The sequence below is a fragment of the Rattus norvegicus genome, chromosome 12 (genome assembly GCF_036323735.1).
Source record: "Rattus norvegicus strain BN/NHsdMcwi chromosome 12, GRCr8, whole genome shotgun sequence".
Lineage (NCBI taxonomy): Eukaryota > Metazoa > Chordata > Mammalia > Rodentia > Muridae > Rattus > Rattus norvegicus.
Window position 1 is genome coordinate 33,743,038 of NC_086030.1, and position 4,767 is coordinate 33,747,804.

General features: G+C 51.7%; 1 long non-coding RNA gene across 1 annotated transcript; it reads right to left on the reverse strand.

Annotated features, from left to right (window-relative positions):
• Window positions 1–716: 716 nt before the first annotated feature.
• Window positions 717–4,504, reverse strand: LOC134481180 (uncharacterized). Its single transcript, XR_010056509.1, has 2 exons — window positions 3,478–4,504; window positions 717–1,172 (listed from the first exon to the last, which is right to left on the reverse strand). It is a non-coding gene; the product is annotated as an uncharacterized LOC134481180 (long non-coding RNA).
• Between the last annotated feature and the right edge of the window lie 263 nt (window positions 4,505–4,767).

The window sequence follows — 4,767 nt, forward strand, 5'->3', positions numbered from 1 at the left end:
TGCTTTTTGTTGATTATTCTGTCACAGCAAACTGATAGTGAGACAGAATCCCAGAAATAAACCATTTAAAAGCCAACATGAGGGGCTGGAGAGATGGCTCAGTGGTTAAGAGCACTGACTGCTCTTCCAGAGGTCCTGAGTTCAAATCCCAGCAACCTCATGGTAGCTCACAACCATCTGTAATGAGATCTGATGCCCTATTCTGGTGTGTCTGAAGATAGCTACAGTGTACTTATATATAATAGATAAATAAATCCAAAAAAAAAAAAAAAAGCCAACATGAGTCACCTTGACATATCCGTCCACTGAGCTCCTGGGGCAAACCAAGATACTTGATTGGACAGGAACCGGAGAAGCAAGATGAGGAAGGATTCTTTTCACCTCACAGATGGGAAACTGAGTCCCAAGAGTCACGTTACAGCTGTAACCTGAGAAGCCCCATCAGGTTCAGGGGTCCTGGGTGACATCTACTTCGGGAATAGCCTGTACCCAAAGAAATGTCAACAGCCAGCTGGGGCTTTCAGGAACAGACCAGACCTGGTGTAGCTGTCATCATTCCTCCTGGATGGAGAAGCATCTGTGTTCTACAATCTCTTAAGAGGGCTGTTCAAAGTCAGGGATTGAGGGAAGAGATGTTTATTTATGACCTTAGCTGCGGGATCTCAGACTGGTTATTTGACCTCTCTGATCTGATTTCTGTTTCCTCTGCATTAAAATGAGGGTGATAATGTCAATTTTATTTTATTTTCTTTAAGACTTGTGATGGAATGAAATCAGACAGCTACAAGGAAGGATTTAGAAGCAGTCCAGTTGGGATTTACTGGCCAGCAGACTCCCTGGCTAGTTGAGTGTGTGAGCGTTTGCCTCCAAGTGTGTCTGCCCACATACCTGGTGGCTGGGGAGGCCGGAAGAGGGTGTCAGATCTCCTGGAACTGGAGTTACAGGTCGTTGTGAACCACCATGCGAGTCCTGGGAAACTGAACCTGTGTCTTCTGCAAGAGCAGCAAACGCTCTTAACAGCCGAGCCACTTCTTCTGCCCCTCTCTTAAATTCTCCATTGTCTGGCAGGATGGCTTCCCTGACAACCTCAAGCCCGAGTGGTGGTTGGCTGGGCACGTAGCTTCCTCTTTCTGTCTTCAGTGTAGCCAGGGAACAGAAGCTGCAGATCTTCTCTGGGGTGCAGAGTAGGAAACAAAGCATCGTCCCCAGAACGGCTCTCTGGATGCTTCTGGCTACCCAATTAACTGCAGAGCTTCCTCTGTGGCTGGGTCTGACACTGTTACTGCTCCTGGCCTTATCTACACATATCCAGCTCAGCCTCACAAGTAATTCAATGGTTCCCAAAGCCTGTGCTCTGCCTTCCCGCCTTCATCCACGGGGCACCTTGGGAGCCAGACTTACCTCTGTGATCTAGAATAGAACAGAAGGCCAGCAGGGCACCCTGTGTACACTTTGCCCTTACTTGATCAAAGGAAACCTGGGAGCCCCTTGTGACTCGCTTGGGTAGTGAAGACCCCTTCCCTGGGAAGACTCAGTTACTCCAGCAGGCATGTGTCTCCCTGTTGTGGGCCAGCCCCCACCCATGCTTCTGTGGTGTAAAGGGAGGTAGATGCCCTCCAAGGCCTGGTCTTGTCCCTCTGCCTGCAGACCCCTGGAGCCCCCCGGCCTTAACACTTGTATTCTTTTGTTCACATTCTTGGGGTAGCTCATTGGTTTGTCGATGGGTCATTCTCTGTTCTTCTCTGGGATGGGGATGAGATGTGGGGGTTGGGAGGGGCAGGAAGAACCTTGTGAAGATGCTTTAAGAAAACTACAGATGACTTTGTAGTCCCACAACATGGCCCCCAGGAGGAGGTAGAAGGTGGGCTAAGTGTGTCAGCCCGGAGAACAGCCAAGTGGATCTTCAATGCTGGGAGAGTGGGGAGAGTGGAAAGGCCCCGGGGGCTGAAGGGGTTAGAATGAGGCAGCTGCAGACCTAGGCAGGACAGTTAGGGACAGTTAGCCAAGGGGGCATCTGAGAGAAGATCATCATGTGAGGGAAAGCCACATGGACTTGGGAAAAAGAGTCAGCCAGCTGGTCGGGGCTGCGTCTAGAGCAGCAGTTCTCACCCCTCCTAATGCTGAGACTCTTAATACAGTTCCTCATGGGGTGGTGACCTCCCTGACCATAAAATGATCTTGTCACGACTCCATAGCTGAGACTTTGGCTACTGTTAGGACTCATAGTGTAAACTTCTGATGTGCAGGCTCTCTGATACACGACCCGGTGAAGGTGTCACGCCATGCAGGTTGAGAATGGCTTCTAGGGCCAGATCAGTGTCTGGGTGTTCAAAGAAAACAGACTGCAAAATAGCCAAGGGGATCACAGCAAGCTGCAGAGCAGAGGCTGTTTGGGGATTCTGGCTTACTTTGTCATCTGCCGCTAGGATAAACACCGTGACCGAAAGCAACCTGGGAAGGAAAACAGGTTTCTTTCATCCTACAACCCATCATGAAGGGAAGGCAGGAATCTGAAGGCAGGGATTGAAGCAGAGACCATGAAGGGATACTGCTTACTGGTTTGAACCCAGGCCTTGCTCCTGCATCCACCACCACCCCGCCCCCCGACAGGGCTTCACTATGTAGCTGTCCAGAAAGCCTTTGTAGATCAGGCTGGTCTCGAACCCATAGAGTTCTGCTTGCCCCTACCTCCCAAGTGCTGGGACTAAAGGCCCTCGCCCAGCTTTGGTTTGTATCTGCCTAGGCATAGTACTGCCTAGGGTAAGCTGGGCCCTCCCGCATCCATCATGAAGAAAATACTCCCTAGACTTGCCTACAGTCTACTGTGAGGGGGGCATCTTCTCAAGTGAGTGTCACTCTCCCCAGATGACCCTAGCTTGTATCTAATCGATAAAAATCTAAGCAGTACAGGGGAGAGATTCTTAGGCCTCATTGGCAGGTTTTAGTGGGCCTGTGATTTTTTTTTTTTTTTTTTCTGAGTGAAAAGCAGAGCTCTCGGGGCTCTGGAGAGATGTATGCTTCTGTCTGGCTTCAATCTTTCCAAATCACTGACTGCTGTGTCGCACCTGGGTCGGGGTCCCGGGTGACAGAGCTTAGCTGAGAAACAGTTGAGAAGAAGGCTTGGGGAAGTCTGGACCAGGTTAAGACGTTGACTGTAGGTTGGGCTTTTCAGATAGCCAGGAAGCCAGCCTTGTGTATGTGGAGGTCAGAGGTCTTTATCTTCCACTTAAGATGAGACGGGGTGAAGGTGGGGTGGGGGTGGGATCTCTTGTTTTGCCTCTCTGTATACTAGGCTCACTGCCCCTGGACCTTCTGGGAATTCTACTTCTCCCTCCTGTCTCACTGGGGGACAGGCTGGATGGTAGATAGCCTCTACCATGCTCTCAGCTTAAATAAGTCCTGGGGATTTGAACCCAGGTCCTTGTGCTTGCATAGCAAGCTGTTTTACCTAGGGAACCATCTCCCAGACCCCCTTACCTCTTTGCCTCCAATGCTTTTGTCACCGTTCCTAAGATCAGGAAGCTGAAATTCTGGAGCTAAACATAGCCCTGCCACGCTGATGGCCAACACACCAGGCAGATCTTGAAGTTGGCTCTCCACTGTAATTGTTCAGGGCCCAGTGCAGAAGCCCAGTGGGTACCAGAGGCAAAGGGCAGAGGATGGGGGATGGGCAAGTTAGATAGATTCTGCAGCTGCCGTCTTCGCAGCCAGGGATTCATGCCAGATCCTCTCCAGCCCATAAAGGCAGCTGAGTTTGCTGGGGCTGGGACAAATGAGCCAGGACTTGCCTAGCAAGTCTGGTCAGTCAGCCGTCACCTAACACTGGAGATGGGGGCCAAGATGCCTGCTGTCCCAGGAGAAGAACCTCAGGTGTGACAGCCAGCTGCAGCACTGGGTATCAGTTGGCCAACTGTCATCCCAAGTCAGCCAGTCAAAGCGCCTGGGGCTGAGCTAATGGGCACCTGCCTGCTCATCACCCTGAGGTAGAGGTCACTGTCATTGACACGGGGCATCAAGCAATGAGCACTAAGAAGGCCCCATGAGTGGCTCTGGGTTTCTTGGTGAAAGAGGAAGCTACTCAGGGACTTTATCCTCCTGTGAGGGGGTTCAACCTCACTCAATGATCCAGAGGCCTGAGATGTGGCTTATCTGCCCACAGAAGCAGGTCCAGTATATTTGAATCTTCCGTACTGAAAACATGGCCGTGGTCGTGCCAAGGTTCTAAGTGTGCCACTTGCTCTTCTTGATGCTTCGACAAAACACCTGACTCAAGGAGAAAGGGTTTGCTCCTCCTCACAGCTGGGGGATGCAGTCCATTGTGGAGGGAAAGGTGTGGTGGCCGGAAGTTGAGGTTGTTCATGGGCACTCAGAGAAGAGACAGAAAGGGATGGATGCTGAAGCCAGCTCGTGTCTCCCCTCCCGCTCCATGCTCTGGCTGGTGCTGTTCTGAGAGGGTACAGGATCTTCAGGAGGTGAAACACCATTGGAGGAACTGAGTCTCATGGGCGTGGCTTTAAGGGTTACAATGGGGGGCGGGGCACGGAGGTTCTGTTTGGTTCTCTGGGGTGGCAGCAGGGGTGGGGAGGTGGGATGGGGGTGGGGTATGGGGAAGTGGGGTGGAGTGGGGGATGGGAAAGTGGGAGGGGTGGGGGACCGAGAAGTCGGTTGCCGGGGATCGGGAGGATGCTCTGGTTGACCCTCTATCTACTTCCTGTTCCTAAAAATGTCAGTGTGTGAGAAGTCACAGCACTATGTTGAGTCCACCAC